General features: G+C 35.4%; 1 protein-coding gene and 1 long non-coding RNA gene across 2 annotated transcripts in view; both read left to right on the top strand.

The window, feature by feature from the left end:
• The first annotated feature begins 818 nt into the window (after positions 1-818).
• LOC117609823 (uncharacterized) lies at positions 819-2,187 on the top strand. The gene is made up of 4 exons (XR_004582689.2): positions 819-937; positions 1,000-1,349; positions 1,416-1,920; positions 2,005-2,187. It is a non-coding gene; the product is annotated as an uncharacterized LOC117609823 (long non-coding RNA).
• A 15,437-nt stretch (positions 2,188-17,624) lies between these two features.
• The window catches only part of LOC117609815 (globin-1), a 108,654-nt gene continuing 100,321 nt past the window's right edge, over positions 17,625-25,957 (top strand). The window contains exon 1 of the mRNA XM_034336528.2: positions 17,625-18,048. The gene's annotated coding sequence lies outside the window, so the exon portion shown is untranslated. The remainder of the gene's footprint in view (positions 18,049-25,957) is intronic.

Raw genomic sequence — 25,957 nt, 5'->3', positions numbered from 1 at the left:
AATCACCCCACATACCACCATCTCAGAGGGTGAAAATACGTTACGGAACACCCTGTATAAGATGCAAAATTGTCGTTCCGATTGGTCCATTCGTCTCGGAGTAATCAGTGAACATACACAGAACGTATATGAAACAGTACGTTTTTTTGCAATAAAAATCGTTCGGAATGAAAAAATGCAAAATGTTATTTTAACGGAACCAGTTGGGAGACATACTCTACAATCTACAAGATGCAAAAGGTTTCGATCCGATTGGTCCATCTGTCTCGGCATAATGGATGAACATACATAAAAAGAAAAAAAAAGATACATACACATCGAATTGAGTATCCTCCTCCTTTTCGAAGTCGGATAAAAATCTGTATTTTTTGACATATTTTTACGTTTTTGATCTTTTACACTTTGGATTTGTAACAAAAAAATCTGAAAGAAATTCATTACCATAAATAATCATGTTTACAATATTATACAATTTTTTCAGAATTGTTGCATATCATTAAATAATTCGAAACCGATAATTCGAATTTACCCTGTAACTACCCTCCCAGTTGAGAAAGCGGGTTAAAATTTGGTGTACGATGTTTTCTTTGGGTAAGTTATAGAAAATTTCACATAATCACATAAATTGTGATTAATTCCAATTTATTTTCATTTTCTGCGTATTTAAATTGCAAATAAAAGTTGTCATCGAAAATAAATTTACATATATAGCTAATTAATAATACGAATTTCGAAATTTCAATAGGAATATCGAAATATATGTTGAATTTAATCATCTCGTAATAGATTGGTTTCGTGTTCGAAATTCCTATATTGAACAGTAATTGCTGGCTACCTACGTTCGACTGATGAAATTATATTGGCGTTATTCCAATAAGTCATACTGATTGTAAGCTATGGGATACATTTGCCATTAAATTCACATTCAAGCTGTCAGGTAACATCTCTCTGATTATTCTGATACTTCGTAAAACGTTAAAAATATATTCTCATTTTCAGGGTCAGAACATTCATATGATCAGTTCGTAAAAAAGTGACATCATTTGAAAGTTATTTCGTTAATATCTCGTTAAGTATAAATTTAGCACATATGAAGATCAATATATTTTTGCTTAGAATTTGATATTCTATCAATTTACGATACAAAAAATGGGTCATTCTATTTAAAAAGATCAAGCTGAGAAAAGATATTCACAAGAAAAGCAAAATCACGTATCTTATGAGATGTGTCCCTCGACACCATTTAAATTCTATGTCTTAGGCCGCATTCAGACTATGCAATAAAGTTGAACAACTTTCCGTGCAACTTCGGGTCCGAATTTCTGTGTTTCTGGCCGTGCCTGTACCAGGTATGTCGTCCGAAAAAGGAAATGATTTTCTCTTGTAGAAATACCAACTTCCGCATTTTTTATCAGATCTTTGCAGAAGCGACGTCGATCGATTCCTTATGTTTTTGCGATCAAAATGAACCCAAACGCGACATAAATTGGACAATACAGCATTGCCTCGAAACAAGCAAGTGGTCTCTGCTTCGAAATAAGCAACTCGCTATCCCCTCTTCTTTGTTTGAAGTCGCCCGCAAAGTGAGAGGTACGAGAAATGAATGAGAGGTCCATGAAAGCGCGAAGCCGATGTTTAGGGTAATACATATTCAATTTCAATTAATCAACGAAGATCAGCGAAGAGGAATTTGATAAAAGCTTACTGGAGGATTCACATCTGTCCGGATCGCTAACCGCGATCACCAAAGCCGATTCGCTGCGTTTCAATTACAATGATGAGGCACACCGCGATTGATCGTGACAATCGATTTAATAAAAGAGATCAAGTGATACATCGCGTCGCGCCAAAGGTACATCTCATGATGAACTCACTGACAATGAGAAATAGTTTGCAGTTGATTGGTAGGATGATTGCAAGGTAATAATCTTCTGGCCTTTCAAAGGGCTTCGCTTTGTATCCTCAGAGAATATAATTACACCTTTTTTTTTTTGTTTATGGAAGAGGAAATACATTTACGTACGCGCGGTTGACCCCCTGTCGCACTATTCGCTAAGGGGGGCCGGGCAATGTGGGACTCATACATACCACCCAGAAGGGATGATACACTACCCACTAAAACTTCTCCCCTAAGTGTGGGCCGCCGGCACCTTTCACCGCTTCAAGTACCCTAGGACAGGCCTGTCCAAGTAGGGTAAATTACTCCTGGAACACATGTTTTTGGTCCCCTTCCAACGCTGCTCCTTCAAGTAAGGTGGGACGGTTCCGACTACCGTCTCTCCATCTTTCCTACCGTCTTTGGTAGTCGGAACCGTCCCATCTTACTTGAAGGAGCAGCGTTGGAAGGGGACCCAAAACATGTATTCCAGGAGTGGATTCCCCTACTTGGACAGGCCTGCCCTAGGATATCGGCGATAGCCACAACAATGCTTCGTTTTAGCCGCAATCCACCACGCAAGCGTGGGGGATTACGCATCCACGTCGTTGCACCTCCGATCAAGCGGTTAGGACGTTTCCAACCTGCACAGGACTTTTTCTTCGGCCACGGTCAGAAACGGAACATCTCATTTCCACGGTGACCGGCCCATGTCTTCGTCCACCTGGAGGGCTGCTGATGATGTGCATTATCCCTGAATATAAACACACCTAACAGATTTATTATTATACTAAGCCTAGAAAGAGCATTTTTTGTGTTGCTGCTATTTATCAATTATTTTAAACGACAGAAATTAGTAGACATTCCATATATTCTAAGAAATTGTCCGTATTTACAACAAATATATTATCTTTGCATCTGAATAACTGTTTTATCCTTTATATATAAGCAAAAATAAAACCTAATTTTTTAAACCTTATTTTTTTTAAATATCTCTTTGCTATTACTGAAATAAAGTAATATATACAACTTACAATATTACCTATTATTTATTGTTTCTATTAGTTGTAAATTTTTGAACATTTCTAAAAGGTCTTTGAGTCCCATCATACATCTATTCCATCTGACAGGATGAGCAGCATGCCAGTTATGGGTAAATAAAATAACAAAAATCTGATACATCAATTTACGTTTCATTCTAAAACTAGGACAAGATCGAACAAATCGATACTGACACGATAAAAGCTTTACCGCTTTTCCCAGCGGAAATTTGAACTTTTTAGGAATACACCTACAGTCACGCAGAGTAGAAATGGAACATCGAGCATATATGCAAATTTCAGTTTAGTTTAGTAACAGGATAAAGAATTTCATTAAAATTGAATTATCAACTTCCAGTTAAATAATATGTTGTGACTTGTACACTCGCGATCAAATCAGGCTTCTCTAATGTACATAGAGGAAGCAGGAATTCTCAAAATCTTAATTTTGGCGATATTAATATTAAAAGTTTTTAAAAAAGATACATATATAATTTTTAATTATTATGTATTATAAAATTTAATATGCCACTGAAGTTGTACGGATAAAAAAATGGATAATAACTCAAATTTTCCCGCCAAAATATTGTAGGAGGCCGCGATGTACATATACAGGGTGTCCGTGCTAAAGTGTGACAGACGTTTTATTTCGTAACTATTGATGATACGAAAAATTGTTTACATGGAAATTTATTTACATTATTAGTTTAAAAGTTATAATGATCAAGTTTCGTTTTTTAAATGGAACTATATATTTTTTTTAAGATCATGTAATAGTGCTTTTCAAAACGAATTTATTAAGCTTTAATGTATACACCCGATTTTTATTAGTTTTCAAGATATAACGTTTACAAATTCATGTATGTATACATACATACATATACACGGTGTCCCAGAACTACCGTTAGTTTCTTGAAGAGGTGGTAGCTGGGGTGATTGTGAACAATATTTTCCTTTGGCAAAATATTGTTTGAAGCTTCGTTTTTGAGTTATTAACGAAAAACATTGACCAATCCGAGCGCGTACAGCGCGCGGGCTCAAGGTCGGCAGCAGGGGTCGGAAACTCCCACTAATATTTTTGGCTTTTCAGTTTTAGTTCCCTGATGACGGACAGTACGTAGATAGCGCTACTACGATGACAATCAGCGCCGCCTACATTGGCGTTGATTGGCGTCATTTGGCGTGGTTTGGCGTCATAGCGTCATAGCGTCCGTTTTGGTGGAGTCCAAATAATTAATAATTATTAATTTATTATCGTATCCCTACAGGTGGCTGAAGAAATCAGCTAAATCATAAATCTCTGATTTTTAGCAGTCACTTTATGACTATCAAAAATTTCGTATTCTATATATATACATATATATATCAGTCTGAGAAATACTATATATATCAGAGGCATATATAGTATACTTATATATATGTCTACTTTTAGTACACTCGTGACGCATGGTTAGTAGATGGCACTACAGTCAATGCTAGACTTTTTGTAGAGGGGAATTTCCGACCCGTGGTCGGCAGTGTCGGCTACGTAAAGTGGGCTTGGCGTAGGTCGCGAACGAACAGCTCGGCACCCCATTGGCACAGAGCCCTCTTCGGTATATTGTCATTTTCCCCCGGAGATTTTTGCAGGTAAGAGCGACAACGCAGAACATCAACAGCTGGGGAAACCTGATTTGATCACGAGTGTACACAAAATTAGAAAGTAAAACCTATTTTTATTGTTAAAAAAGACGCTTTAAAATTACAATCCGCGTGTTTGTGCTATACGTCTGTTTACGCGTTAGCGCCTGTGTGAGTGACAAGGATGACTTATTTTGAATATCAGCTGACGATCCAAATCTATACTCCGTTCAACGAGCCGAGTCACCAAACCAAAACAAACAACTCCCTCGCTTTTCACGTGATTGGCTCTGCGACTGCTGTCATTGGCTGTCACGCGTTACAGTTCAGGGCCAAGTTATGATGGTCCCTTGCCTGGGGGCTCTTGCATATAAAGTCAGGGTTATCTTACAATGCGATGTGGGGATCCGGAACCCGTAAGTCGGCCCTGCCGTGCTCACGTGCACGTGTTGATATGTACTTGGTGACTCGTGTCCTCTCAGTACGAGTAGGTCGTCTCTTGTCGCGAGATTTAAATACATAGCACTTTTCTGTATCCACTGTCTTACTTTATGTATAATCGCTTTTAAATATACTTTCGAAATTTTCCCTCAAAATATCTGGCGTAAAACATAGTTCTTTGCATTTTTCCACCGCCATATCCATCGTTCATTATACAAAAATTAATTATGAATGCAATCATAATCATACAAAATATTTGTCCATTGGACCGGATCAGGTCCTTTACTTCACGGTGTCGCGTTATATCGTCTGTCATAACACGTACTCGTAGGCCTATTGTCGCGATAATGCTTCCACCACCGATCGCAGTAGTATAGACAGCTCTGCCCGTGACAAGCCTGACTGCACTTACGTTAGGCGCCCGTACGGGCGGCCTGGTCAAGTGTGCGTATTCTAGCCCATATCCTCTTCTTCGTTGGCTTTTTCATTAACAGTATTAAAATAATGGTTGTACAAGGTTTATTTTGATTTAACATCGTGAAATACTAACGTGTATTGTCAATAAACAATATTAACACGTTGACTACCAACTAAACGTGTTAAACGTCTGAAGACCAATGCAGTTTGTCAATAAATATTGACAATATTGACAATATTGACAATATATATTGATCGTCTGAAGGACACTTTACACGTATGATGATAGGAATGTCGAACTGATACACACTCTTGTTTTTGTTTCAATTTATTTTAGCATGTCGAAACATTTGAGAAAAATAATAAAATTATCCGATAAACAGTTGCGAAACACGAGTTAAACTGTTTCTAAATCCTTTTTAAATAAAATTATCGAAGTTCAATGGTATACGTGTTGTCTTCTTAATTTATTTGTTACATGCGAATGAAACATTTATTATTTACTTCAAAGACAAAGTGAGATGCACACGCGGGAATTATATATATGGTATAAAATTATTAAACTGAAATTATAACTGAATTTCATTCAAAACCTTTAATCTGATACTAAACTAATTATAAGCAAAAATGCTCGTACATGCATGCTATACGATTTTTACTCTGAATAGTTGTATGTTGGGAATTTTGAAAAAAATAATAAATTTCGGATATTTGAGTTACGTATACAAAATATCGATTTATTCAATTTTACATAGCTCGTACGTGACAAACATGAAAACAAGGAAATACCTTTCCCGGTCATGAATATCCTGTAGAGGAAATGAAGCAAACGATGACGCTGAGGATATCTTTCTTTTCCGTCTGAAGAACGCGAATGTTCTTTCGATCAAATAAACTCAATTGCCTCGAAGAAGTAGCCAATTTCGTGTTGCAAGCTTTACAAACACAGAGGGAAAATTCTATCCTTCATAAAACCACCTAGGACTTGGATCATCTCTTGGAATTTCTTTCCTCTCTACATTCGTCGCTATTCTCTTATTATCAATTTATACACGTGCGAGTGGGATTGATCAGACAGGAACAAAATTGGGCTATAGATCTTAAGAAATTACATAGAGCTCAAAAGAATGGAATTGCAATTTTATGTTCAGATATAGCACAGCTTTTTAACAATACAATTTACGCTTATAGAGAAATCAACTTTTCCAACGTTGTATGAATACATTTGTACTCTAAATGTATAAAGTACAGAAGCGATGACATCACAATTTAATGTGTTTTCAATCAAGGTACTGTAGGCGTTTAGTGGAGGGGAAAATGGTTTCGTCTCCCCGGACGCCTTTAGTTCGGCCCGGGGACCGCTAGGTAGCAGCGAGAGATCGGTGACAGCGTTCTCGTAAGCGGTCGACATGCACAAGTTCGAGAATTGCGGTTTGGTGATAGGAGTCTGGGGCAGAGATGGTCTGTTGTCAGCCCCACTGAGACGAATCTGACAGACGATCCCAAGACGAAACGCCTTTTTCTCCCCTCTCCTACAAAAAACATACCCGAAAATTATCCCACAAATCTAAAATATTTGACCAGTACTTGTTATTACATTTTGACATGTAGACATATATGAATAATATAAATTTACTAACTTTGTGTTCATAATGTAGTATACTGTATAACGTTTACGTGTTCTCTATTTCGTAATCAAAATAAAGGAAATTAGAAATGGTTAGGTTAGGGTATTTTTGGGGTGAGGGTGCAGAGGGAGAGGCGAACTTTTTAATACTAAAACGAGTTCGCATGGTAAGATTCAGATTTCTGGAAAAATTACAGTACATTTTATGATTTCTCTTTGTTTAGAACTTTTTGATAACCAATGATCGGCGGCTAAAACCTTTTGGAGATTATTCAGAAGGATCACCTTAATAACATATGTCAAGATCAAGATCATCAAAAGTGAGGACTTTTCGGAAGTTTATCCGAAAAAGTAAATAGAATGAAGACAAAAAAGTAATTTCCAAAAATCACAGAAAACCTTCAACACTGATAAAAATATCAAACCTTTGATAGAAATATGGAGGCGGAAAATCTACTTGCTCTCGAAACAAAAGTAACGAATGTTTACCGATATCGATTGAACTTTCCACAAAAATCCTAATCCTATGAACGGAATGCAAAGTTCGTTTTCGTTGAATAAATAGAATTGGAAGTTCTCGGACATTTGAATATTTTGCTTAAACCGATTGCAGCACCGAGCTTGCACTGAGCTTGCACCAAACGTGCACCACTAAGTGCTTCGTATTGTTCATGGACCGGTCTGCTAAGTGGCGTCTTTTTGACTGTGAGTGAAGCTGTTCTCCAGTTGCGCTGCTGTTTACACTGTGTTTTTGTGGTTCCGAGATTGTCGAAACAGCTGCTGCTAAAGAGCAAAGGATTTGCATACTATTTTCCTTCAAGCTTGACAAAACTGCGGTAGAAATCCGCCGAATGCTAAAAGAGGCTTTTGGCGACTAAGCTTTAAGTCAGCAAGAACATTTGAGTTGCTCAAACGTTTCAAAGGAAGCCGAGGAAGCTGCTGAAGGTAATAAACGTTTCGGTTGCCTGTCGTCTTATTGTTAGTCTTGCACGAATACCAAAACGATGGCAAAAATCCGTGAAATTGTTTTTAATCTTCCAGTTACTATTGTTTATGATATTTATTGATATTTAATGATACAAAAACTTGTTCTTTATCTTATCTCTTTATTCCGATGCGTTCAGTCTAACGGTCTTTTCTTCTAGTAACAACTGAACCGGGTTGTGGTGGCTAGCACCACAAGTTTTCGATGCGCCATCTAGTTTTAGTTTAGGTTACTAAATCCCTAGTCTTATTCTTTTAAGCACAGCCGACTCTATACTCCGTTCAACGAGACGAGTCACCAAGTCAAAACATACAACTCACGTGATCAGCTCTACGACTGCGGTCATTGGCTGCCACATGTTACAACTCAGGGCCAAGTTATGATGGTCCCTTGCCGAGGGCTCTTGCATGCAAGGTCAGGCTTATCTTTCGATGTGGTGTGGGGATTCGGAACCCGTAAGTCGGCCCTGTCCTGTTCACGTGCTTGGTGACTCGTCTCGTTGAACGGAGTATAGTACTAGCCGCGCTGAAGTAAAAATGGCAACACCGCGGGAGTCTGGTCTGAATATATCAACACCTACCCTACTCTATCTGCCTCCCGGACTCCCAGACTCTCAACCAATCAACGTCGTCAGACTCCCGACTACTCTCTGGACTTCACATAACCTCTTTGGTTTCGTTCCAATAATTCCGCTTGTTTTAAGGTTTTTATTAACTTATATACACGTCCATCAATTTTTAAATGTTTCAATTTGATCCAAAGATGGTTTCATTTTGCTTCATACCTAAATTTTCTTGAAACCACTGTAAATATTTCAAATACCACAACACCAAACTCCTTTGAAAGTACACATTTATAACAATTTCACTTCTATTTGTCATAGTTGCAACGTTTATATGTTGTTTATACATAATTAACACAAAATAGTGTATATTACTACAGTTTTTAATTAAAAAAAACGTTAATTACAATTCCGAGCACAGGACTCTGTTTTTGAAAATACGACTCCCGATTGTCACGTGAGCGGTGTTGCCACGTTGTTCAGCATGGCTAGTACTAGAGTCGGCTGTGCTTTGTTTTCAAAACAAACCTACACATTTAAATTTTTAAAGGAGAACTAGTATAAAATTGATCATTCTAAGATAGACATGGCTGTACTACCTGTTTCAGATGGACATATACACACATATCCTAGTTTCTAAATCCTATCAAATGTTGGTTCACTAGTTCACCATCCAAGCTGGGTAGTGAAAAAATCCAACAATCCCAGTGTGTATTTCAACAGATGAATTTTTCAGCCGCAAAACAATTATGAAATACAGTGCACGTAGAGAACCACGAAGAGGCGGATCCATTGTGTACAGACGACACGTATGTACCTACACCCTGCCTCCCTTCCGAAGAAAGGAGAAGTACACAGCTAGCGGCAAGTCGACACCTTCCCGTCCTAATATAAACCCTCAGACTTGAGAACACTCTTCAACCTCTGCAATGCTATTCTTGGTAAGAAATACAGGTCGGATTGCGATATTTTATAGTCATTATGATGATTTTGCCTAACCTTCGAATTTTGCATTTTGCATATAATTTTGTCTTAATTTACCAAGATAATTTAATTAGGTAGAATTTTCCATCATAATGCCTATTCAACATTTTGAGAAGATATAATCAGTGCCCCTGCCCCGAAGATTTCCAACTCAGTCAGAACCGGAGTCAATTTTCGATCAAAAGCAGGACCTGAGGAAGTTATCATGACGGTGCGCCATGAAAATAGACAGTTATTGCTTTTTGGTAGGAAGCAATCTGAAGAAGGATATGCAAAATATATTTTGGACGGATACCTTTACAAACTTCAGACATTCGCTATTAACGGCCTTTAAGGACTTGTCTACATTCTCATTCAGTTGCGTTGAGCGCTTTTCTACCTCTGACGAAGCAGAGGTTCCAAGGTTGGGGATGTGGTAAGGAAGCGCATCCTGGTTGAAGTATAGAGTTCGTAACAAACCCAGCGGACCTCTCCCATCAAGGGCTACGTCACATACCTTTATGTATACCTTCTTCAGTCACATATACATCTTTCTAATGGGTGATTTCCTTTCCTAATCTTTGCTTTTCAAATCACAGAAGAAGGCTCTGTAGGAATTCGTTCTTTTCAGGGAGTAGAGCTGTCTAGCCTTCTAGCTTTGTAGCTGCCTAGTTCTCTAGTTCCCTAGTCCTAAATAAAATATCGCCTGTACAGGGTCGAAATGTACATATTGACGAGTACGCAGTGAATCCATTTCATTGTATCTTCTCGTGGATGCGGCAACGAATGATAAATTAAATTCTTCACAGGCTTGCCGACGTAACTGTATAACCCAATCGCAAAAATACTTGCGATGTTACTGGTTTTTTTCATGGTCTGACTCGGGACAACGAGTTTTCAGTAATTTAGAAGTAAGGGTAGTAGCAGGTGAGAAAGTACCGTCGCATCCATTCTTGGATATCGACTTTATACTAAATTAACTTACAGCAGTCTTGAAGATCTCTGTGTGGGTACTACCAAATCGTTGCGATTAGCGATCAAATCTCATTTGGATTCTCAAGAATAAAATGGTACTGTGAATTCACAGAATACAATGTCAGACAAAAAGCCACGAGAGGAGAGATCTTGCCTCGTATGGTTAATAATTGGCTGCATTGCACCTGAAAAAGACGTTCTACTGAATAACACAGATGCTCATAGGACAGGCGTGTTTTACAACCTTCACCGGCTAGAAAAACGGGTAATAATTTAATGCCGCTATTAATATGGCCTTTGTTCCGTTCCAACCCAAAAATGAGTAACAAAGAAGTTCTTGCTTCATTTTCAATATACTATGTACTCGAGAGAAATTTTTACTCGAGCTAAGCCTGACTCTGTCGGATTTCCCTGGGACAATATTTCGAGAAAGGAGGCCGATTGGCATAGAGAAATGGAAAGATGGCAAAATAAAAAAATGCATTTGATCTCATGGTGGTTTGTAGGCCTTATCAGTAAAACTTGGAATTTATACAAACAAAGGAAGAACCAACCGCTTATGAGAAAACTCTGGTGCACTACATGAGAATGAGACTACATTGAATCTCCAATTGAAGGTAGCGCGACGTTGGACAAAGACATAACTGGACATCGCTAGTGAGGACTAGAATATGGAATAGCATAATCTTAAATAGCACCTGACACGAGAATTGGTGCCGCAGTACTTGCTTAATAAATTGAAGGTGATCTATTAGTGTCAGCTGTTAATTGTAAAATGTTGATTAACGAGAAGTATTGCAGTGCAATGTCTTCCTTCTACATGGATCATTCTGAAAGTTTCCGATTTAATAAAAGATAAAAGTCTCTGTCTTATATTTGACTGACTTTCGTTTTTATAATCTACGAAAGTAGAGAGATAGAGAAAGGAATAATTGCATGCCTTATATTTGAAATTCCCACTGTATGCTGAGATAGAGTACATTTAATTCAACTTTTGCTATTATCTCAGACCGGAAATTTTTATGGCGAGCTATGTATAAAGGCGCTATGTATGTTGACCGATAAATCCGTCGAAACGATATTTCATAAGCTAGTCAGGAAACTTGAGATCGTGACGATGGAAGAACTAATCTTAAGTATCTCTTTGAATATTGAAGGAGCGTTTCGCAATACTCTTTATAATATCACAAAAAGAGTCACCACTGGTCAACGGCGGATCCAGAAGCTGGGTTGAATCGGTCGCATCTATTAATTAGACTCGTGTAAAATTATAGAATCTGTTGATGTGTGCATAATACCCTCTTTTACCCTTGTGCCGTCCCGCGAGACTTCTTACAATCAGAGGACAGTACACCCTTTTTTATAAAATTTAAAATTTACTTGTAATACCTAAACAATTTTTAGGATCTGAATCTTCTGATTCTACAATTACCATTGACTAAAGACGAACAATTCAATCATCAGATGGAATTGAAACCTGTTACTATGTAGATCAATTATAGCGAGCTTAGAAGGAAGAGATTCTTTTACCCCTACTGTGCCATAGCTGGCAGCAATAACTGGAGCTTGGAAAATGGTCATTAACCTATATTAGGCTGAGAATAGACGCAGTCAAACAACAGTTACCTTGTACTTCTGTAGAAAGAAGGAATTTCAGATGAGACCCTCACATGTGGAGGCGATTACTGCAAGACGTTCTATTTATTCCGGCATGAAGTAATTCTTTCTAATAAGAATAATAGGAAATCCAAACAGCGATCATTTTTATCGGAACAAAACTGAAGCAATTTATGAGAACATGTTTATTGCAAGGAAAGGTACTCATAGAAATATCATCTTTACAGACAAAAGAAATTTCACTTCAGATGGAGATGATAGGTAGAATTATTACTTTCACCATTCGAGAAAAAAAATTGTTTTCATGCAATCCTTTGAATTTTTTGTTTATTTCCATAAAGACTGACTTTACTCATGTACTTGTTCTCTTGAAAATCATTTACAAATTAATTTCATTTTCTTTTTAATTCAATTTAGAAGAATTGATCTATTGCAATAATATTTCATTTTTTATGTGAAACGTTGATTTTTTAATATTAACCCTTTCGCTACGCGGATCGGCTCGTAGAAGCGTTGTCTCGGTCCGGGGTAATCCCAATGAAGACGCACTTAAATCTAATTGCCGAGAGAACGTATCTTTTAACGTCTAGTGACGTGAAGTAAATTATTAACGTTTTTTATACTGCGTTATCTCAGATATATACCTTTTTGAGTTCTGTTTTATAATTAAACGATATGATATAAAATGAATGTAAATTGAATAAATAAATTCTTAAGTACGAGAATCTTACAAATATTTAGGATACTTTTCGTGGTGACTACGAGACTCTAAATTACAAGAATTACTTGAGTGCAATAGAATTAATTCAAGTACAATAGAGTTAATTGCGATTCCAATGAAGCAAGAATTTAGTTCTTCTCTCCTCTAATGTAAACATGAAAACAAAGGTACTTACAAAGGCAACGGTAAAATAATGCCTATCAATAATTATACGTACTGTATACTAACAATAAGCAATGCTTAACAGAGTTTCTTTGTACAAACAATCTTCTTAAATGAATCCGTTTAGAGAGAGTAATGAAAATAAAGAAAATTGTTATGAGGTGGTCCTACTCCACTATTGACCAATCAAACCTGTATTCCTCCCAAATCACATCTTTTCAGGTTTACCCAGTGCAGTATGTATTATACAAAGGTTTTCATAGCGAAGATGTCTCCTTCGCGTTACTCTCGAATTTTTCAGAATTGTTCTAACCCCAACGCGAGTGTCCTACTTCAAATAAGGAAAGAAAGATATGTATGTAACAGAGCAATTTCACAACCGTTAGGAAATCGAGTTAAATTAATATTTTTCTAAGTGTTTTAATTCGCAGAACCTGAAAATAGCCATGAAAATTGCTTCTAAAGCGGGGAAAATTTTTCAGTTTTAAACACATTATCACATCAAATTATTTATCTCTTTCAAAAAATCTAGTGTTTTTCTGTGTATCATTCAACGGCACATGTGCTCACGTGCACATTTGTATTTTGTAGGAGAGGGGAGAAAAAGTAGGGTATCATACCGTCATTCGGAACTTCTATATATTCGAACTGCATGCCGGGCGACCGCTTGCGAGAACACTGTCACTGTCATTTCGCCGCCACCTAGCGGTCCCGGCCCAAACTAAAGGCGTCCGGAGAGACGAAACCCTCTCTCCCCCACTAAACACCTACAATATAAATATCATTTTGTATGCACATCTCGATAAATATTAAATTCGTTGCGCTTATAAAAAAGTCATTTACCTATATTGATTTACTTGCTTACTGCAACCTAAAAAGGCGTATATGTACATATCAGCAATACTATTTTTATATGATAACATGTTAAAATGCGTCGAGTATAATTTTTATCGCTATTTCCAGATTTTGCGGGTCAAAATATATAGAAACACATTAATTTCATTCGATCTCCTGACGTTTCCCAAATGTAACAAAAGTCAAATCGTTTATCAATTAAAAAAAAATTAGACTATCTCTATTTTTGAAATTCTCTTTACAAATAAATCCTTTGTTAAAATGAAACCTTGGAAATGAATGTCGTATTGAGCTGTTAAAGAACCAGTCTGCTTCGTGTTAGGTGAACGAGCTGCGCCTTCCGCTATTACGGCCACTTGTCCATAACACTTGTACCCTACATTATGGTACGTTTTCATGTTACAGAAAATCAAGACATTTATTATCATGACATGAAATCAAATCACTTTCATCGTTATTTGCAATCTATTGCTATGCAACATATATTATGGTATTGTCATTATATATATGTATTAAGCGTGTAAATAAGTTCCTGTGGTATTTTGTGAAAAAAACAATATGATTGTTAATGTAAAAAAACGATGCCATTATTTCAATCACATACGTTTCGCAGGACCGAATTAAGACTTCTGGGGTCCCGGGGCTGTTGAACTTTCGAAAACCTCCTTGGTAAATAGACTCGATTTAAAAACTAAAATTTATTCTAAATAGAATTAAATAACATTTAATCGTAAAGAGAAAAGGCAATAGTTTAGGCGGTTAATGGAAGGGGAAGATGCTAGGTCTCGCCATACGCCCTTGGCTCGGCCGACGACCACCAGGTGGCTGCGCGGTCGGTACTGTTCTCGCTGGCGATCACCCAATATGCGATTCGGATATACATAGAAGTTCCGAAAAGCGGTGTTACGGGCATCTGGAGCAGGGATCGTCTATCACCAGCTCCACTAACGAGTCTGGCAGACGATCCCGAGACGAAACGCTTTTTTCTGTTGCTACAATAGTAAAAAAATTAAATTAAATATTTTTTGGTACAGTAAATGGAAGATATAACGGAGCCTCCTGCAAAGTGGGACCCGGGGCTGTAGCCTCTCTTAAATCTCCATTTAATTCGGCGCTGATCTTTCGAGTTTACTATAATACTTTATCAGAGAAATCGCAATATTTGAACCTTCTCATGTCAACATGGCTGCCTAACGATTGCGCCTTTCCATGCAAGAGGGACAAGCATCTCTCAGAATTACTCACAATCAGTTTCCCCACGTGACGCCCCCAAGATCAATTCGGGATGGGCCATCCCTCGTGTTTACCCTTAATTCATTCTTATTTATTCTTAAGTTTAGTGTGTTTAAATATGAAGGTTAATAGAATTTATCTAAAGTAGTTGCAATAATACAATTACAGATATGAAAGAGTTGTGTAGAATATTAAAAGAGGATTGTAGAAGTCAACATGGTTCAAAGATGGTTTCCAAAGTTTCGAATGAAGAATTTCAATCTCGAAGATAAGCCGCATACTGAAAGACAGTCAAACTTTAGCCCATTTGCATCGACTTCGTGCACGTAGTCTGGTTTTTCTAGGGGAAGTGGAATATTTCGAAAAATTTAACTGATCACAATCACGAGAAGCATATCCTTAAACATTTTTCCAAGTTACTTTTAAATTTTTTATGAACAAAGTTACAATTTTTATAAGAAAATCTTTAACATCAATTTGTTGCATCACGAGAATTAAACATTTTATCTCCATAAAAATTGTTTATGTTGATTGTAAGATGCCACTTTTACATTTAAAAAAATCATGCTTGAAATTTTTTATTCTATGATTCGTATTTTTTTGGTATACATAAATTTTATGATAAACATTATTTTACTTTCTATAATATATTTTTGTAGTACGTGCTATTTTAAATGAGTTAATGGCAATATTCTTAAGGTTTTATATCTTGAAACCCTATTCAAGATAGGGTTTGGCAAAATAATTTCAATAGCTTTTGGAAATGCTTTACCACCATGAAATTGTTTAACCGAATCAAACAAATTGTATTTTTTACCATTCATTGTAACATCAATTTTCCTGATTTTGTCCAAGAAGATCATCTTGCCATACAAAAGTATTAAGGTACGAAGTTAAAAAAATCAACAATTCGTACGTCGGACCATGAAGAGAGCCATAATTTTAATTTAATTTTGTATTTCATATTTCATATTATTTTCATTTTCTAAATTTTATACTATTCTAAACATTTATTTTTCCTAATTAATCCATTAAACATTTGACTCATGGAACTATACAGGATGTCTCAGCCGATTTTGACATCTTGATCTCCTCGGTATTGTGGCACGTAGTGAAAAATGTTTCATAGGGAACTTAAATGGTATCGAGTGAGGCATGTTCTGGTGTTATTAATTTTTTCGTACGTAGACGCATCAAGGATATATGAAGGACAACTTTGTTTTTTAAATGGACTGGGGTACTTTTTTATGCATCAAACGACGCAGCTAGACATTCTTTATAAAAAAGTACTGACCTATGTATGTCAAAAAGCTAGTAGTTTAGGAGATATTTCAATTTAAATAATTCTAAAATTCGTACTGACATTAGCATTTATTTATAGGTATGGTTCAATATAACGACCATTTGCATCACAACATTTTTGAAATCGATGAAGTAAGGACTGGCTATTTAAAGGATAAAGTATATGCGAAAGATTCAACTACAGTGACTGATATGAAGCAGCGTATTATCGACGAATGTGACAAAATATCAGCCGTTACATTAAATAACGTAGACCAGTCCTTACTTCATCGATTTCAAATATGCTGTGATGCAAATGGTCGTTATGTTGAACCATACTTGTAAATAAACGTTAATGTCAGTACGAATGTTAAAAATATTTAAATTGAAATATCTCATAAACTACTAGCTTTTCGACATACATAGGTTAGTACTTTTTTATAAAGAATGTCTAACTGCATAAAAAAGTACCCAATTCCATTTAAAAAAACAAAGTTGACCTTCATATATTCTTAACGCGTCTACGTACGAAAAAACTAATAACACCAGAACATGTCCCACTCGATACCATTTAAGTTCCCTATGAAACATTTTTCACTACTTGCCACAATACCGAGGAATCGGCTGAGACACTCTATATATATGTACATTAAACTAGAGCCCTTAATAAGTATCCCAGAATTTATTAGACTTCTTTAAAGCCAAGAACAGTAAAAAGAAATTAGTCGCGGACATTAATGACCCAGGTTGCCTACGAAAGTTGTAACTCCGAACACCTTTCTTGTCAGTGGTAAAAGATTGATCAGAAAAACAAGTCTAACCTACTCGTTCGATCTTCAAACACGCATACACCCAATCGAACAAAAAAGAATCTTGCTTTTCCAGTCAGTCGAGTCGTGCTAGATCGAATCACCCCTTCATTTCCTGTCTTATATCCAGTGTGGAAACATTTTGCTGATTCAAAAAAAACTGAAACTAATTGTAAACTCGAACTGCGCCCTTATTTATCCCCTCCGTTGTCCAAGCCGTCGACGGAAACAGTCGGGAAGTAGTAAAAAAAAAAAAGGTGGTTCAGTCGGCGAAGAAAAATGCAAAGTGCTCGATTAATTGGTCGCAGGTTGTATCGAGCAAGGTTGACGAGGGGGTTTAGAAGGGGAGGCCGAAAAGACAAGGGGGTGAGCGTGGCTGCGCATGTGCGCGCTCGTCCTGAGCACTTGTTACTGGTGGCTCAGTCTCGGCTCGTCTGGGCTGAAGGCAACACAGCCGCGCGAATCATCCCCGCGAACCATTCTAAAGATAGAGAAAATAAAAGTAACAGGAACCGCGAGCAGAGCTCGTGACAGGCTCCGCCGAGCCGTTCCTCTCGCGGATGAGCCTGCTCGTCAAGCTGAATCGGGCATATTCGCAAGGAATGTACGCGTATACACGCGGAATAAGGAGCTTTCGACAGTGAGGATACGTGCGCGCCAACGATGTTCGCGTCTCTCTTCCTTAATACGAAATGAGGAAGAGGGAAGATAGTGCAGCAGCGTTTCGCTGACGAGGAAGAGGACGTAACCAAGGGGGAAGCGTAGGCACAGCTTTTAGATCGTATGAATCGATTCGGTAGACCGGGTAGACGATTCAAGTACGCGGCGCGGCGGTTCGAGGGAAATCGCATTTTCAGATACCAGGTGATTCTTCGTTGTCTTACCTTTCCTCTATCCTTTCGAAGGACGGGGATCAATCACAGTGGACCGGTTCTTAACCATTTTTCGCTAAAACCACCCCTGATCGACCCTCTTCTCGTGAAGTGATCGATACTCGTGCAAAGACACTTGTTAACTGTGTCTGGTGATTTTAAATGTTGGTGTTTGTGCGTATACATCCTTTCCTTCCCTCGTTCTACCTTGTCACTTTCTTTTCTTTCACTCAGACATTCTCGTTTTTGAAATTTGATCGCCTCCCTCTCATCCTTTTGTTCCTTTGTGCCTCTAGCTTTGTGTTCTTCTTCTAAAATACCATTGAAAACACTGAAACAACACAAAAGAGGAAAGTATATTTGGTAAATTGAATACGTTTTAAACATTTCAACAATGGTACACCGAATTTGCTTTGGACGTTTGTTTGACTTTTCGTATTTCTCTGCTTTCTATTCTGTTTTTATATCATTTAGACGCGACTTTCTCGATGGCAGTTGAATGTTCTCGCATTTTTCAGCTTTCCACTCTGTTTTCATATCATTCAGACGCGATTTCCTCGATGACAGTTAAATCTTTTTCACTTTTCACATATTCTTCTTCACGATTTTTATTTTTATTAGCATTTTCCCTTTTCGCTTAACTAAATTTTAAATCGTTTTAAATGCCAAAATGTTTTGCAACAAACCAAGTTACTATTTTTAAATTATACAGTTAGATACATAAGCTTTCATGTATACAACACAACAAGTGTGCTTTTGTGTATTGTTTAAGGCATCGAAAGACATTGCATTGCACATTACTGACATTGTCTCAACATTCCTATCACGCTGTAAATGAAAAAGCATGGAATGTCACCCAGAAAAATGAAGGTGACCTTGGAATTTTAAATATTCCTCCACTTACAAACAGATTATTTGCCGAAATATTATATTTCCCATGATATCGTGCAATTTTCATATCTGTAAAAATAGCGGAAATATTTTCGATGAGGTTTAACGCCTCACCCTATATTAATAAAAAAAAAATCATTCAGCAAACAATTATTACAGGTACTAGATAAATAGTGATACTGCGTTTTCTTTAATGACAATGTATAAAAAGAAACGTAATAGATTACTGTTGAGTCATTTTTAATTGGAATATGGAGTAGTTATGACTTTTAAATGCAAGATGAAATTTTTAGCATACTTTTCAACATATCTGTATCTACGAAAGACATATTTTAAATTTTCGTTATAGGCTCACATAAAAAAGATGAAAAATTACCCTTCACTATTTTCTTTCACGATTTCAACAAATTGTAATTTTTTAAAACGACAAAAGCACATATCTTAGTAAATTAATTTGTATAACTTCTCGAAAAACCTCAAGTCATTCGATCCAATTTTAAGGTATTCTGTTTTAAACGGTGTCCAAACACTATTTACACTCACTGTATATAAGAAACACGAAGAATTCATATTTGGACTTAGAGAAAATAACGAAATAATTCTGATTAATGAATATAAACTGGACGAAAGTTAAAGGGTTAACTATTAAATTAAATCGTCTTTTGATTATTTGCGATGCTTTCCATAATTTACAAAATCAGTCATTTTCATTGATGTAGTTGTTTGCCTCGTTTCTGATAACTGCAAATTTTATATTTAAAAATAAATAGTGCAATTTATGGTTATCTTCAATTTCAGTGGTGACGGAATTGCAAGCAAGGCAACAATACTCGTTTAGGGTAAATATGTAGCTAACCAGGAGGGTACGATGTTTATACGCGTTAAACATACAGGAAGCATATGATATTTATGCAAATATACGAATATTAGCAATCATATATTATAATATGTAACAATCAATACATTTAACAATACTTTTACGATTATTCTGATTCGTCATATGAAACACTTACAATAAATTATAAGCATTCTGGCTAAATTGTCAATTCCCAGTTAGTGATATTTATCTGTACCAATTAATTTATACACAGAAAATTTTAGTTTCGTTGATGTGTAGCTAAACTTTTTCCGGCAACGTTCCGGAATGTCTTCCGATGTTTCTATAATACGTTATTATTCTATAAAATGCTTGAAATTTTTGATAATTCTATAAATTTACTATTTTTTCCAAAATACAATAGTATTTACTATCGTTCTAACTTTCCAATATTTGTCTACTTTTTCGAATCTATAGTGATTAGAAGAGAAAGGGAATTAAATGTGCTATGCTACACTCGTGATCAGATCAGGCTAAAGAAAATGGCAATAGATTCTCAAAATCTTAATTTTGATGATATTAATATTAAAAGTAATTTAGAAAAAAAATGATTCTATTAATTATTATATATTATAAAAATTATTATATAATTGAGAAATTTGAATAATAAATAAATATCAATTCAAATTTTTTCGCGTAAACGTTTGCATGCAAATGATAAGGCCAGATTCCTGTAATGGTCCCCCTACCCTACATTGTCATTTTCTCCAAGGATGCCCATTAGAAAGGGTGAGATCCCAGGACATCATCATTTTTCCTGAGAAAGCCAGATTTGATCGCAAGTGTACGTTCAGTTCTTATGCACCACACAATTCACGTCAAATGTAATGATACGATAAATTTAGTAAAGCTGAACTATTTGAATTTGAAACGCATCTAATGGTTGAGTAGTAATTCTAAATTGTAAATGCATGGTTTGATGTAGTCTGTAATTAACATTGATTATAGAGGGTGAGTCAGATAAAGTGTTACAAAGTACTATCTCGGAAACCGTAGCAGCTATCAACCTAATTCTTTTTTAAATTAAATAGTACAAAGTGCTTGACTGTCAGGTGTATACAAAATTTTTCTAAAGTGGAGTCAGAATAAAGCGTACGACGTTTTTTAAAATAAAATGCTATACTAATTTCTTTTTATTTAACCCTTAGCTGGCACACTGGGATGTTTAAAACCCCAACTATTAAAATATTTCCTGCGACGAAGATATTCATTATTTTAACTTGACAAAATTCCTAGATAATCTTTAAAAGTTGTTTTAACATATTTCATAGCAAATTTTAGTAAAATTAAATATTGAATATGAAGAAAAAATTGAAAAACGTAGAAAAATCGAAAAAATGCCAGTTTTCACAGAAAAATTCATAATTTTTTCAAATTTTCACATGAAAAGCTAAGATTTTAGCTGGACACTCTTGAAATGGAACATTTTAAGGGAAAGAATAGTACAAAAGCTGTGGTTTCAAAAAAGGTATTTATTTAAAAGGACGAATTTTAGCCAAAAAAGAAAAAACCTTAATGAGCTGAGGTCATCTGATACCCCATAGTACCAGCTAAGGGTTAAATACGTATTATCAAACTGGATAACATTTACACGAAGCATATTTTAATGTTCCTAATAGTTAACAATTTATGACGAAGGGAATATCTCCCAAAGAGAAAGAAACATTGTTTTAAAATTAATCTTATTAAATATTGAAAATGTCGGCCATTTACTTGTAAACATGTATTTCTTTTTTTTTAATATTATATCTGTTATAATATTCTATATCGAACAATATTATTGCAGGTACCGACTTACAAGCATTTTGCATTCGACTTTTTCTTGTAAGGGTATTTGAAGCATAAGGTAATGGAAACTTCACTTACCATAAAAGAAGGTATGAAAACTCGAGTACAAAATGCATGTCAGCTGGTAAATGCAACAATAGTGTCTCATGTACGTCATAATATTATGAAAAGAATAAATACGTGTTCACAAGTAAATTGTCATCTTCAGTATTTAATAAAATAAATTTTAAGGAAATAAATACATATATTTTAATTCTTCTTTCAATTTGCTCCATCAACTTTGCCATAAATCGTTAACTATTAGGAATATAAAAAAATGGTTCCAGTAAACGTTATCCACTTTGATAAAAGCTATGTAGATAAAAAGAAATTAATATAGTATCCCATTTAAAAAAGACGACGTAGGTTTATTCTGACTCCATGGTAGTAGAATCATTAAAAAAATTATACCACACAATCATGTATTTTGTATTATTTAATTTAAAAAAAGAATTAGGTCGATAGCTGCTAGAGTTTCTGAGGTGATAATTTATAACACTTTATCTGACTCACCCTGTATACTATTGTTATTATTAACCCTTCATGTGCAAACACATTTTTTGCAACTTTTGTACGCAATCTGGGTCATTATTATGTCTATGATTAAATTTTTTATTGTTCTTGGCTTTCAAAAAATCTAAGAAAATTCTAAGATACTAATCGAGGGCTCTACTTCAATTTATACATAATTGTTTCCTGAGTCAAATATTTAAGGTATTAATTGAAGAAAATAAATATTCGGAAAAAAGTTCAGAAAAACACAAAGGGTTGATGTTCTTCACATCTGTGGATGCTCACGTATACATGTACATACTTCTATGTATGTTTCCTCTCTTACGCTGCTGAGAACTATTATTTTATTTCGAAACTTTTAAACATTTAGCATATTTTAAATGTTTGATTTTGTTTATTTATACGTTATAGGTTTTATATATTCATATATGTCCTTAGTGTTTTTCAAATTTCAAATATTCGTGTACCTCTTCTTAAATTTTCATTATTACCAAGTAATTTCTTATCAAAATGGTAATAATAAATAAAACTGAAACATTATATTTCATTGTACTATAATTTCATTGTAATATAATACGTTTATACTCATACAGTTGCAATCTGCCAAATTATCAAATGCGAGCAATAGCAATTTTCGTTTGATTTTCATTTGAAAATCTGAAACAGATGGTACTTTATCTACTCATTTATTTGAATAAAAGATAAGTAACGACATTATTTGCGGAATGATCTAAAAGAACGAATTCATGGAACAGAAAATAAGGTAGATTAGGCTGCTTTTATCAAAAATATTCATTATTTGTTAGCTCGTTGCAATTTTTGGTTAAAACACTGTAAAACAAAAAATTTTCTTTTAACAAACTATACTCTAATGCTGTTAGATATACATGTGCGAAAACCTGAAGATTTCGGGTACTCGGATCGAATCGGAAATTATTTTGGTTGGAATTATTTAAATTCACAAAAGGTTATAGCCGGATAAAATAGTCAAAAGTGCTCTTAAGCTGGGATTACGCGGCAATACACCATTTAATAGCTTACCAAAAGAATTCGTTGTACACCAAGTTTCAACCCTGTATCTCAACCGGAAGGGTAGTTACAGGGTAAAATGGAAATAGCGATTTTGTCATATTTTCCCTATTTAGTGGTATGCGAAAAATCTGAAAAAATTCCAGAATATTCTAGACACGTTTATTTATGATTAAAAATTTGGTAAATATTCGGAAGTGTAACTCCTGTCAGAATCGAGCTGATTTTTTTTGGTGTGGTTTCTTACAGTTAAAAAACATCATATTTAATGTTATTATAGCAGCGCATCAACAAAAACAATGTCAATAAATATTTTGTTAAAGATTTTTATTCGTCGATCTTTCGAACTTTTTTTCAAGGTTCCTGAAAGAAATATTCTGTTCTTTCAAAATACAATAGACATACAAACTATTTTGACAATTCTTCATTATAAAATTGCTGAATAGCATCGAAAATGGCATGTACGCGTTAACTGTGCGGCAATATAACCAGCCATGTGGTAATCACGTCGTCCGAATTTTGAGATATTACCACGACAATTCCAGATGTAAACAAAAAACAAAACATCTCCCACGAGTTGAACAGTAACATATTAAATTCGTTTTGCTGGCTCTGCCCCCCAGACCCTCCTGAGTACTACACTAACTAATACCAATACCCAGTTTTAATATAAGGAAATAATAAACACAATTTACAAAGTAACATATTTATTGGTATTAGTTAGTGTAGTTATTAGGGGGGGTCTGGGGAGCATAGCCCCCTAGTCAGCAAAACGAATTTAATATGTTAGATACTGTTCAACCGAATATTTTCTATTTCGTCGAGTTTTCACCGCGCACAGTGAACGCATACACAAAATCTTTAAAAAAATATTTATTGACATTGTTTTTGTTGATGCGCTGCCATAATAATATTAAATATGATGTTTTTTAACTGTAAGAAACTACACAAAAAAAATTAGCTCGATTCTGACAGGAGCTACACTTTCGAATATTTATCACAAATTTTTTCAGTTTCTTTGGTTGCAAATCCTAAGCGTAAAAAATCAAAAAAGGCAATAAAAAAGTTGAAAAATGGAGATTTCGAGTAAAAGTTTTCGGGCGACTACATTTTTACTTCTATAGTAGTTGAATATTAGTATAACTAATTGTGGATATTATTTCAAATTTATTTCATATGTTTCGGTACGGTGCGCTGTACTTAAAAAAATAAAAAACCGATCATTTTCGTAGATTTTTTACATATCACTAAATATAAGAAAATATGACGAAAACCGCTATTGTATATTCTCTTGTATCGGGAATTCACAATTGTTACGTGTAATTTGACACGGTATTGAATGAACAATTCTATATTTACAACCTTTATTAAAAGAAAAGTGAATTGAGTTACAGTATTGAGTTTCAATTCCGCGAAACAAGAATTCTTCTCGGTTTTAACGAACGCGTGTAAACGGCGCACAGTGGGACAAAACGGCTTTTGGCGATCAAAAGTCGATTTTCGTGAATTCGAAAATTGAAAAACTATTTGCGTACATGAATAGAGTATAAACTGTTGTTTAACGTAGTGTAATCCGTTTTTCCATATTTGCTTCCGTTTTGCTATGGTCCGCACTCAAAGTCAGTAGAAATTCGTCAGAACGAAACGCTGATGATATTACCCGTAAGTTAAATGTACGATTCTAATGAATTTTACTCGGAAAGATAAAATTCAAATGAATTATAAAGTTTTCTAGATTAGTATAGATTCTATTCAGTGTATAAAGTAAGTTAAAATGTTAACAACTTTTTAAATAATAGGATCTGATTGAAACGAAGTACATTTAACTAAAATCTCAACTTTGCGTTTGATTTAAAAAAAATGCCGGCACTTGGCGAATGTTTAATTATTACTACAGGAAAGAGTGAACCTTCCTCTATCAGAATCTGGAAAAATTGGGTGCACGTTTTTGCACTTTTTCAAGAAAATGGCGATTGAATGAAATTACACCCATCTTGGCCGCTGCGCACGATAATAGAGAAAAACAGTACCAGATACGATTATTAACCAGTTAACTGCATTCCACGTGTATATTCGTCATCCAAAACTTTATTTCGTCCTTGCAATATGTCATAATATATTTTCATAATTGTCGAAACTGTTTTCACGAATGATTTGGTATAGATCATAATAAATATAAATAAATATATTATAATAACACATGTTTCTCTTATAGTTATTAACAGTTTTGAGTCAAATTTTTGTTAAATGACATAAAATATGTCCAACAAGTGAAGGATATTGAACGCGTTACACTTTACACTAATTACGCGTTACACTGTAGTTCAATATAATTTATATTGGTACAACTTAAGTACCATAATATAAGCAAAAACTTCCCAAAATTTCATCAAAATATTTCCAATAGAACCGAAGTTACAGATTTTTGATCGCCGAAAGCCGTTTTGTCTCACTCTGCGGTGGTCGGACTACGATGGTAAAATACTGCCTAACAGCAGACTGATGTATTGTATGGTTAAGTTTAGTTCGAAGAGGACTCGAATACCCGATCTTGCAGAGTTTTCTCGTTGTAGAAATTTTCCGATTCGTACTGACGCGTACTGAACCCTTTCTAGTCTCTAACTAGACCGGAGCCGCCTTCGCCGCAACCCTTTTATACCCAAAACTTAAAGTAAAAGCAGTGGTTGGGCCGTACGTTGCGCGGTTTCGACGGACTGCGCCCTCACTTCGTGTTGGTATCAAATATTCTAGAAGACTGACTAAG

The sequence above is a fragment of the Osmia lignaria genome, chromosome 5 (genome assembly GCF_051020975.1).
Source record: "Osmia lignaria lignaria isolate PbOS001 chromosome 5, iyOsmLign1, whole genome shotgun sequence".
In the NCBI taxonomy this organism is placed as follows: Eukaryota; Metazoa; Arthropoda; class Insecta; order Hymenoptera; family Megachilidae; genus Osmia; species Osmia lignaria.
Note: the sequence above shows the minus strand (reverse complement) of the source record. Positions and strands in the feature narration are given on the sequence as shown.